The 12,254-nt window shown below is 42.6% G+C and overlaps 1 protein-coding gene across 3 annotated transcripts in view; it reads right to left on the bottom strand.

The window, feature by feature from the left end:
* The window catches only part of LOC119649385 (bestrophin-2), a 121,887-nt gene that overhangs the window by 50,890 nt on the left and 58,743 nt on the right, over positions 1-12,254 (bottom strand). The gene's annotated exons all lie outside the window — the stretch shown is intronic.

The raw sequence follows: 12,254 nt of genomic DNA, 5'->3' as shown, positions 1-12,254 counted from the left end.
CAGCGGTATATGGTATGACAGTAATGTCACGTTCCCGAATCGAAGTAAAATCTTAGAGGAAATGGTCCCCTCGATCACTCAAAAGTTCCAAGCGTTCATCACTTTATTCCTACGTCGTGTCATTGGGGTGTCCTGGTCTAAAGCAATAACTGAAGAAAAACTTATCAACGTACGAGCCTAATACCCGTAGGCGAGTTGAAAAAATACTAAACTACTAGACGTTGGGGGGGATCCGGATTCTATAAGTGGTTTGTTGCCTTTGGGAGCACATATTTTTGAAGAGATGCTTCAAGTGTCTCTCTTGTAAGGATATATGGGGTCTCTCTTGTAAGGATATCACCGCTGCAGAACTCGGAGAGTTATTTTGCTTGGAATTGTAATAGTGTATGCCGTGCGGTGAAAACAAGAACATGGACCTTAAGAACAAAAGAATTGTTCTGCGAAGCAGAAAGCCGGAAAGGAAATATTTATAGTGCGGTTGAACTAGGAGGCCATCTTAGGTACAAAACCGGAAAGAGCTTTTCATATCAAGGAATGCAAAGTGAGGAAATGCCGGGATAAAAGAACTTTCTGAAATTCGATCGGGATGTTACCTGTCTAGACGAGCAGCTCAGAGAGCATGCCAACAAAGAAAATCCAAGAAACCCCAAGCTAGCTATACTGTGAAGCAGGAGAGACTGCTTCCAAATTATTTATCTCGGTTCCCGCTTGAAAATTGCTCAGGGTTTATTTCCTTAGGAAGGCAGACACTATGGCATGCCCGAGGTAAGGTAACCGTAAAGATTAATGTTATTCCCTAAAGCTAATAATCCGCACGGACTTGAAAAAGATGATGTCAATTGTTGAGGGAACACGGTGCTCCAGTAAGCCACTTATACCAACAGTAGTAAGTTCTATATATAATTGTACGCAGCGCTAGTTTCGGGAACTGTACTGCATACCACATCTTCTCCTTTGTTTTGGCTTTGTTTAGTTGCGGGGTCGGCCGATGTTGTTCGAATGCGTCATTTTTTTGGGCATATACTTGGTCTAGCGCACGAATCCGTGGTTGGTTCTCTGAGGCTTCTAGTCATTTCTGTTCGACTTGCCACTGTAATGCCAAAAAGATTAGTTTGGTTTACAAAAGGGATCGGCTGGTAAGTCCGCTGTGGATTCAGAATAGTCTCAGATGATGCGACAATAACTGCAATGATGCTGGTCGACGCTCTGGCTGATGAAACACGGGCACTGAGAAGGCACGGAGGGATAAACCACAATCTCATGCAAATTTTCGCTGTACATGGTGGACAAACAGAAGAGACGACGAGAGCGCTGTCGCGAAGCGCATGCAATCATTGAGTGAGGAGAGAGGAAGAAAGATCTACGTCCACCTCACGACGCTATACTTGGCAATGGTTCTACGAAGGAGATGACAGGATTTACGGGGAATTTTACGTGCGTGCCGAATAAGCCCCTTAAGCTTGCCGTGAAATCCAGACTGGACATGTTCGCTGAGTTGTTCGAAGCGTGCATGTCCGAGGGGATATTTCCTCCATCATGGAAGCGACAGAAATTAGTACTTCTGCCTAAGGCTGGTAAACCTCCAGGTGAGGCAACCTCCTTCAAACCTATTTGTCTTTTGGACACTGTGGAGAAAATACTAGAGTGAGTAATCTACAATAGATTACTCCCGGTTGTTGAGAGTTAGGAAGACGTCTCAGATAGCATGGGATCCGTAAAGCCAAATCAACCATTGATGCCATCAAAATGGTTACTAGATTGGCCGAAGATGCAGTCATTGAAAGCTTAGTACTAGCAAATATTGCGTGGTTGTGACCCTATATGTGAGAAATGCATTTTATTCGACCAATTGGAACCTAATACGGGAAGCTCTGACGAAGATTGGTATTCCCTCCTATTTTACAGTTATTGTCAACAGCTGTTTGCTAAAATAAGAGGCTTTGGTATGACACTGATGACGGACCCCAGTCGTACGTTATCTTTGCGGGTACCCACACAAGGCCCTTTACTAGGCCCACTGATGTGGAAGATCATGTACAACGATGTACTTCCCCTTACAGAGGAAGCCACACAAAGGATCTCGAAGATGCTGAGTTATACTCATACGAAGCGATCACTGCTGTTAAGGTCCGGCTACAGAGACCTGGTCTGATACTTGCGGAAGAAAAAACGGAAGCGGTCCTCATCACCAAGCGTCGTAAAAGAAATTATGGCCGTATTCAAATTGGGAATCATATCATCACTTCTAAGCCTACCATCAAATACTTGGGAGTGATGACAGATGGGAAGCGTGAAGCTGCGAGCAACACGCGCAGTATGCTTATGAGAAATTTTAGTATGTCAAATCCTACACGCTGGCAAAATATGCACCCTATCTGTTGAAAACAGGCAGACCGTGAGCCGATTTGAATAAAGTTTTGTTTTCTAAAAATTCTTAAAAATGAGCTATTCCAAAGTTCTCACTTGATGCTTACTCATAGTATTCCTGCAGTTGGTCGCATAACTGAAAAATTATCACAACTTTCCTTCGAAAATTATTTATTTGTTGACAAAACGCGTTCAATCCAATCCAATTCATCCAAATTTAAATTAATTTGAAATCAAGCTCCTTTAAATTATTAAATAATAATTAATGACTAAGGAAAGTATTTGAAATAATTAAGACTTGCCTTTTCATTTTGCTAGTAATATTTATTAACCTTGGAAATTCCGGTAGTTCGGGAACCAATTGTTCCCTTCATCGATGCTACAAGTCAGTTTGATGAAGGGAACAAGTGGTTCCCGAAATATTGGTTAGGTTAATAAGTATTACTAGCGAAAGGGCAAGGCAACTCTCAATTACGAGATTACACTTAGAAAAGAAAATACTTGAAGCTTACGAAATGTGTTGTTAGCGCAGATAATATGATAACTCTGCGTATCAGAGAAGTTTTTTTTAATAATAATTTTCTGGACCTGCACATCCTTCTCGCAGGACAAAAATTCAACCAGTTAGATTTTATCAGTCTTAAGCTCGTTATCATGAATGAGGTTTTTTTTAAGTGAGGTAAGTTCGTTAAGTATGCTGAGCCCCCGGTACGAAATTCAGAATGATAGAATGACGATCGAGTTGGTTAAGTGTCAGCCTTTTTACTTCTTGTGCGGATTCGAATCTCGGTTGTATTGATGTCTGTTTTCTTAGGCTTATCACATGTACATAATTAAATGTCATGACAGCGAAACTTACACATAATCTCATTGAAAATAAAATGGAGGAATGATCCGAAAGCTAATGTGACAATGAATAGGTCACACATTAAGGAAGGGTGAAAGCTTCATTGTGGATTATGTCATGCAATGAAACCCACTATCCCAGAATGGCCGACGAATAGGTAGGCATAGAACTACGTGGCGTAGAACTGTGGAGCAAAGTCGATTAGGCCGGTAGATCGAGGAAGATTCTACGTCATTGGGGGTAAGGGAAACGAAATGTACAGAGGCGGGCGGGGTAGTCAACACGGGGAGCCTCATCTTTAGGAAAATCGAGCGGGTAAATTTGCACTGCAGAGAAGACAAGACAATCACAATTATGCAAGGGGGATCAAATCACGGAACAATATCCAAGGATGCTTCTCACCAGGAAATTAAAAAAATTATGGAGGGTTGGACCGAAGTGAAATCAGAACAGGAACGCAGTATGAAACCTGATATTTTGGAAGTACGGTTGGTGATATCGAAGTAATGGCCGTCGAAACGGCGTTTAGAGTCGAAGGTTACTCCCAGGTCGAGGATGGAGCTCAGATAGGACAGAGAGCAACAACCAACAGAGTAGGAGGAATGGGTGGAAGAGGTTTTAAACGAGTAACACATCGAGTAGCATTAGCTGAATTCAGATTTACCTGCAGGGAGGCGCAATCCATTGGGGACGGAACTGAGGAAACAGCTAGAATAGAGAGGCGGTCGTTAAAAAAGAATGAACATAAAAGCTGTCTAGAATGGATCGTTGTGGCACATCAGAGGAGGGGGAAAAAGAACTAGAAGTGCAACCATCAAACAAAACGCTAGAGGATTGGAAAGAGAGGTAGAAGACAAGCCATGTAATGAGTGATGGATTATCTCTTGGTAAATGGAATCGAAGGCCTTAGAAAAGTCCGTGTAAATAACGTGGAATTCCTGCCGAGAGTTGAGGCAATTGGCCACAAAGTTGGTGAAGTCCTGAAGATTGGTAGCATTGGATCGACGTTTTATGAAGCCGTGCTGCTCCTTAGCTGTAAGGTGGTCAACTAGTCATTGACGTGCCTCTCGAAGATTTTGGAGCAGGATGAGAGGAGCGAAATAGGGTGGAAATTCTCAGCCTTTGTATATGGAAAAAATAAGGGCTTCTTTCCACAGGTTGGGAAAATGACACTCTTCGAGGTTCGTATTGAAGATAATGCAGAGAGGAAGGGAAATTAACTTAGAGGTTGAAGAGATTGGGAAGAACATCGGGGCCGGATCCGACATTGGTATCAAGATTGTCTATGAGGTACTTTATTAAAAAAGAAAGTGAGGAAGGGAATAGCAGGAGATTCAAGGGAAGCTGTACTCAGAAGGGGTAGAGAGGAAGAAGAGGGAGAGGAGTTATACACCGAGGAGAAGTAATTGCAATCACCGAAGTGTCCCTTCTCATAATCCTCAACTCTGCATAATTCCTTCTTATACTAAAAGAACGTGCGGATACTGCTAATGGGATATACTCATAAACTGCGGCTATTGACCCCCAATTTCCCCAAAAGAAAAAAAGAACCAAGCGTCGATTCACCGCTTTTCAATTGTCACAATAATTTCTCCGCATATTATTCAAGTCAAAGCATATTTATCAAAATGTAATTTTACATTTGCTATGCTAAAATTTATTGTGATGAATTCTGTCTGCTTTTCGATGTCCATTAAATTGCCCGGAAAATTTTGATTTTAGTGCCATTCGTTCGAATTACACAATGCTTCAAGTAGAAACAATTTTCCAAAGAAATAAGTGGAAATGGTCGTTGTGACTTTTCAAGATAAATGAAAATGATTGGCATGTTTTGGGAGAATTCCAATTTTTTCTTCAGTTGTAGTTCATTTTCCAGAACCTAATGAGCAAAAAAGATGCATTCTTACTTCACTTTTTTGAGTAACATCTCACCCTAATGAAGGCGGTGAGGTGGTTGCCAGCTTATTAGTTATTCAATTCTGAGGAGTTATTCCAACAACTTTTCAGATTGTTTTTCTGTCATAAATCACTGCCTATGATATGGGTCAACTTACATATCTTAAAATGGGAAAAATCTAGTTCTTGGGTAAAATGTCATTAAATAGATTGCAGCTCGTTGAGTAGAATGCAAGCGTGTTTTAGTAATCATAAAACCCCATTGGGAAACTGTAGGATTTATCGTTGTATTTGCAAAAAAGGTAATAACTTTTTAATTATTGTTCTATTCAAGTTATTGTTTGTGCTACCACAACTACCTTAGGACGTTTACTTCTGAAAACCATAAAACAAAGCAACTTCTCGATAACATTTATATAATTTTCACCGATGAGTTTTCTCAGTTTTTTTTTTTACTCACAAACGCCTTGTACTTGGCTTTTAGTCATCTGAAAATACACATTCACAGATCTTCCTATAAGTGTTACTACTTTGGAGGGAATGTCATTTTTCTTAAAGATATAAATTACGTAAGTTAATTTTTTGTCATGACAAGCGCTGGATATTAACGTTATCTTTTCATCTAAAGACGTTTAGCTATAAATCGTGCTTGTTGCTGTGCTGGAACTCGCATTTTCGATGAAATTTATTGGGTGTGATGTTTAAGGAACAAACAAATATGTTTCCTGAGTATGTAATAAAATGGTCACGTAATCAAAAGTGGCCCATCCTGTGGTCACACAAAAACATTGATCGTATGTTGAAGCACGATACTGGAAATTTTGGTGCAGCTGCTGCTATTATTTAAATCAAAGAAGGTTAAAGTTTTCTGTTTAGCATGACTTTCAAGGGAATGGCCGGTGAATTATGAACCATATTCAAATGGAACCGTCCTGTGTCCAAATATTGTTACACAAGAAATACACAAAACCTTTCATACTCGATCTTTCGGTTCGGGGCATGTTAAATCTTGAAGTTATTTTTCTAGTTTTCCAGATCGCATCCATAGAGCTCAATGTGCCAATGTGTTTAGATTTAACAATTTTTGCTTTAGACCGCTAAGTGAGGCGAAGGGTCTCTACGTGCCATCGCTGACGGTTCCCGGGAATGTGCTTCAGATCATTACGACTGCCTTCTGAAAGGTTTGTAGACGAATGACCCCGCAATAGTTACAATCAGCATAAGTGTCACGAGGGAGTGGAACAACTTGAGGGCCAATAGCTTTACTCCAGATGAATGCGTTGATTGCAAAAAAAAATTAATTTTCACTTCAGGACCAACCCATTCGGGCCTCACGGTGACTTGCCAAATCATCTACAAGAGGTAGAAATTCACCAGGTGTTAAACGATTCAGAGTCGTGGTGAAGGGCTCCTTCATCATCAGCTAATCATGGGAGAATTGCAAGACTAACCAACATCTCCAAGCTCTTTTGTGGAGCGCTATACGAGTAAATGCCATTTGCTTTGCCAGTTGCTCATACTGGAAATCGAGCTATAAAGCTTCGTATTCACCCCCTCTTGTACCTATCAACAAAGTTATCAAGCCCTTACTTTCATTGAACCGCCTCAACCCCTTCATAATCAGCCATATAGGGTAACATCCTTAAATACGTGACAATTATATTCTTAGGCGAGTTGCTAGCAAATACAATGGCGGCATCCAACCATACCCATTCATACCACAATGTCGCCGATTGGAAGCTTTGCCTGAACTGCCTGTAGCAACTAAATAGGTTCATAGTGACAAACAATGCATAGAATATCGTTACAAACATGATGATCGGATTGAGTCATAAGCCTCGGAGAAATACTAGGGCGTCCATCTCAGTCGACGCGGCAGGACGGCCTCGGTCCTGTCGAGAAATGGGCAAGGGTTCTTGACGCATGGACGGCGTCAGGACGTAAGCAAGTTAGTCCGCACACAACGAACAAAACAAATACGTGTCTGCACGCTAAATGTTGGTACCCTAACTGGAAAGACCGAGGAACTCGCAAGAGCCCTTCGGAAAAGGTGCATTAACATCTGCGCTCTGCAAGAAACCCGATGGTCTGGTTCCAAAAGCTGCGACATTGAACGCGAACGCGGTAAAAATGGCTACAAACTTCTCTATTTTGTTAACCCACACACTCAATATGGTGTTGGCATTGCCATCTCAGAGGGTTTCCGTGATGCCATTAAAGAAGTTGAACGATTTGATGATCGGTTGATGAAGCTCACCATTATATCAGCTGATCGCATTATTCACTTCTTCACCGCGTATGCACCACAGGCAGGTCGACCTGATGCCGAGAAAGATGCCTTCTGGCAACTTCTCGAAGAAAAGACTTGTCACGTGCCTGCTGACGATTACATAATCATTGCCGGCGACCTTAATGGTCATGTGGGTGAAAAGGTAGACGGTAACAGGTGCCATGGGGGAAAGGGATTCGGAGCGCGCAATGAAGGTGGTGAGCGTATAATCGATTTTGCGGACACCCATGACCTTGTACTTATGAATACATGGTTCATTAAACGATTGTCTCATCTTCCCACATTTTATAGTGCGAACAATTAAACGCAAATGGACTATATTCTCATAAGACGCCAACATTTTACCACTGTCACTCATTGCAAAGTCGTTCCCTGTGAGACCATCGCACCTCAACATCGGCCGTTGATTGCCGTCCTGCGAATTAAGCCACCGATAAAACAGCGTGATGAACGCACTGGCCCGCCTCGCATTAAATGGTGGCGATTTGGTGAGAAGAAAGAAGAAACGGTCTCACTCGTACGATTGCCAACCATTACGAATGTGGAAGAATCATGGAACCAAATGAAAGACACGATCCACAAAGCGGCCTCTGCAACCCTCGGGGTCACAAAGCCGGGTAAGCGGTACATCAACCGAGATACTTGGCTTTGGAATGATGATGTTGAAATGAAGGTCCGTGAAAAGAAACGCCTCTACCACAAATTTCTCGACGATAAGACACCTGCTAATTGGCAAATTTATAAGAATGCCAACCGGGAAGCAAAGAAAGCGGTCGCTGTCACCCGAGCGAACCATTTCAAAAATCTTTACGATAAACTGGGCACTCGGGATGGCGAGAGAGATCTGTATCGACTTGCTAAAAGCCATGATGAACGCACACAGGATATCGAACACTTCTGTTGTGTTAATGACAAGAACGGTACTTTGCTTACTGATCGTCGAGCCGCGACGGATAGATGGCGAGAATACTTCGAGCAGATTTCAACTGAAGAATTTGCTCATCCTCCACTTCCTCAATCATTGCCGACATTTGGAGCAGTTCCACCAGTCAGCGCAACTGAAGTCGAGGAGGCAATAAAACAAATGAAATCGGAGAAAGCAACAGGACCTGACGACATCGCATCTGAGCTCTGGAAAGCGAAGAGCTGGGACCCAACACTGTGGCTCAGTGAATTCTTTAACCGGGTTATTCAGGAAGGCAGAACACCATCTGACTGGCAAGAAAGTACCACTGTTCCAATATGGAAAAAGAAAGGTAGCCCAGCAGAATGTTCAAATTACCGTCCGATCCGGTTACTTTCCCATACCATGAAGATTTTTGAACGCATTCTTGACAACCGTATTCGCGAAATCGTTGAAATAACCGTGAATCAAGCCGGATTTGTCAAGAACTGCGGAACTACTGACGCAATACACGCTGCGCGGTTACTCATGGAAAAACACCGTGAGAAGCATCGCCCTCTTTACATTGCCTTTCTGGATCTAGAGAAAGCGTTTGACTGTGTACCACACGAACTCATCTGGTATGCTTTACGACAACACTTCGTGCTAGAAGAACTCGTGCGTTGGGTTCAATTGCTCTACCATGATCCGAAAAGTAAAGTTCGAAGTATGGCGGGTGTATCAAAACCACCTTCGTGTTTCTGTTGGTGTTCATCAAGGAAGCGCCCTCTCACCACTCCTTTTTGTTCTTGTTATGGACACCGTCACACGGGATATCCAACGTCCAGCGCCCTACACACTGCTTTATGCAGATGATGTGTTCCTAGCATCTGATAGCAAAAATGATCTCGAGCAACTCATGCAACACGGTCTCAGATTGAATTTAAACAAAACTGAATTTTTGACGACCGATCCCCATGAAACAGGCACAATCACTGTCAGCGGCAGTGATCTGCCCAGAACTGAGCGATTTAAATACCTCGGGTCAACGCTACCAGCCAATGGAGAACTGCGTTATGAAATTGCTTCACGCATTAACGCAACCTGGATGAAGTGGTGTTCCACAACTGGTGTTCTTTGTGATCAACGTATCAACGAACGTCTCAAATCTAAAATTTACCGCAATGTCGTCCGTCCAGTCGCTCTCTATGGTTCTGAGTGTTGGCCGACCATAAAAGACAATGAACGGTGTCTTGCGGTAACGGAGACGAAGATGCTACGTTGGACTGATGGCGTCACACGTTTAGATCACATCCGAAATGAGGATATCCGCGATCGTTATGGGATTGCACCGATCGTGGAAAAGATGCGATAGAGGCGTCTTCGATGGTATGGTCACGCAATTCGTGCAAACGAGAATTCACTTGCCAAGATTGGTCTGAACATCGTCGTCGATGGTAAACGACCAAAGGGCAGACCTAAGCAACGGTGGCTTGATACGCTGGATGGGGATTTAAAAGCCTCGAGATTGCACCCAGATCAGGCATTCGATACAGCCAAATGGCGAAGCCGATCACGACGAGCCGACCCCGCTTGTGAACGGGACAAAGGCTGAAGAAAAAGAAGAAGAAAAAGAATGACAAACAATTGCGATGCACCTTAACTTGGATAGCGTAATAAAATGGCCACCAAAATACGCAGGTGCTAACATTTTGATTGAAAAGATATCTTCCTCATAATATATTGTGCACCCCTTGATAGATTAGAAATATCAAGTCTCAAACTTCTTACTATTAGGAGGATTAAGCTTTAATCCTCGTGCCCTGCGGTAGAAAAGGCTCTCTGGCTTGGAAAGGGAAAAAATCCGGTTGAAAATACGTAATGATGGTTGCCAGCTTGCCATTTTCAGTGTGGACCATGGGTTGGCCAGCGAATTATTGTGTTTCTGTAATGAAATAGTCGGAGGAGAGGGGGAGAAGAGTTAGGATTAGCAAATCAAGCTTCACTGTAATGATATCAAAATAACCCCATTTGAAAGACCATCATTTCTTAAGGGGTATTCTCCACGATCTGTCAACAGGGTTTGAAAAAGCACACCTCCCGCTTCTCTCTCCACAATGTTCTTTCATCCTGCGGGGATGGGGTTCAAAGTTAAACCCTACCGTTATTACAAGAAAACGGGGAGGGGACAAAACTTTTTAAGGGGGGTGGCCGCCGCAATTCTTCAACAGGTTTTGAGATGGGGCCTTCTCCTACGTCGTGCATACCCTCCCTATCGTTCCTCATTCACGGAGGGGGAGGGGATTAAAAATGCAAACTTTACCAAGATGATCTAAAAAAAATATAATACTTTGAGGATTCATAACTATTTATGGGGATAGTTATAACTAGGAGTTTTCATCTCTCGGCGGATGAGGTAAAAAATTTGACATTTATCAAATATAAATTAGAACTTCTAAACTTTCGTTATTATTACATTCCTTAATCGTAACTCTGTTTTTACACCCCTGCAAGTTTAATCCGTTTTTGCCCGATGTTTTCGCTATGACATGACATTCCACCATTCTAAGGTAGCTCTTTTACTTATCTAATGCGTATATCTTTCGACTGCTGTTTTCGGATAAGTTTGACCACTACTAATCATCTCCGAGCTCGGCATAATTTGTTCTCAGCTTTTTAAACTTTTGTGTGAAACAAAACCTTATTAAAATGGATTCAATGTCTGTCTGTTCGTCTGTCACCGAGATTTACCCCGAAACGGGTGGAGCAATCACCACAGTAACTATATTTTAGAAATTTACCCCGAAAACCCCCTTTAAGTTCATTCTAGAAGCACGAAATTTGACATCAGTGTAAGTAATAATATAAGACACAGTTTTGGAAGGATATCCAACTATTATTACCAAAGTTATAGAATATCAAAGTTGTGTATTCCATGTGGATTCATTGTAGTCCAATGGTTCTGAGCAGCAACTTACTCCGCTACGCTCTTCAGTAATTCGTGGGCTCAGGATATGTAGCGGCGCAACATCAATGAAATCAATGAAATCGAGGGGTAGAAGAAGCAGACTGAATAAAGAGTAGAAACATTTTACATCCGGTGTTTCCTTTAAATTCTTTTCACCCCTGACAATTGATGACTATAAAAATTCGGGAACGCGCAAGCGGAAGCATCAACCCAGACAATTGCGAACACGAAAATCGAGGTGGAAAGCATAACCTTCATCAAGATGCTACCATTTCCATCACAGCACGTTTCATTATGGTTTTCGAGGGTTGAAGCCATTCTCTTCGCAGTCAGACTGACGCTGCGCAGTTTGACAGGGTTGTTGCTGAGCTGGATGCTTCGGCTTTAAATCAAGTAGCCGACATCGTGCGTATGCTACCCGTCCACAGTAAGTACCAAACTCTTAAAACTCGTCTACTATCTCTGCCGGAATACGAGAAAACCTATCAGCTACTTTATGGATTCGAGTTAGGCCCCAACGTCCTTCACAGCTGCTGTGACAGTTGCGCCAAGCTTGCAGTACTTCACATTCCCATTGGCTTACTCAGGAAATAGCGGCACTATGCGCAACAGTGCGGAGGTGGCATAGCAGCAAATATTCGTACTGTCAGCGATCGGAAAACGGTTTTACCACAAAAAGCTCGGAGCAAAGGTGAAACGCTGCCACTCACCCTACAGTTATTGCAGCTCAGCGGGAAACGAATATCATAAGTAGGTGCGCAGGTCCCTTGTGACACCCAGACAAATCGCCAGCAAATCTACGAACGCTATACTGCGCTGCACTTTTTGGTAGATACAGTGGCTGACGTGTTCGTTATACCCTTCAGAAACCTGAGCCGTTTATATTATATGCTAATACGTACGGCATGAATAAAGTCTTCTTTGTGATCAAAACGCGTGATGTTGTGGAAGTTCGTCGTTGCGGATGTAAAGCGTAACAATTGCAGGAGCTGACTTTTTGTCA

The sequence above is a fragment of the Hermetia illucens genome, chromosome 2 (genome assembly GCF_905115235.1).
Source record: "Hermetia illucens chromosome 2, iHerIll2.2.curated.20191125, whole genome shotgun sequence".
NCBI lineage: Eukaryota > Metazoa > Arthropoda > Insecta > Diptera > Stratiomyidae > Hermetia > Hermetia illucens.
This window is presented reverse-complemented; position numbering and strand designations above follow the sequence as displayed.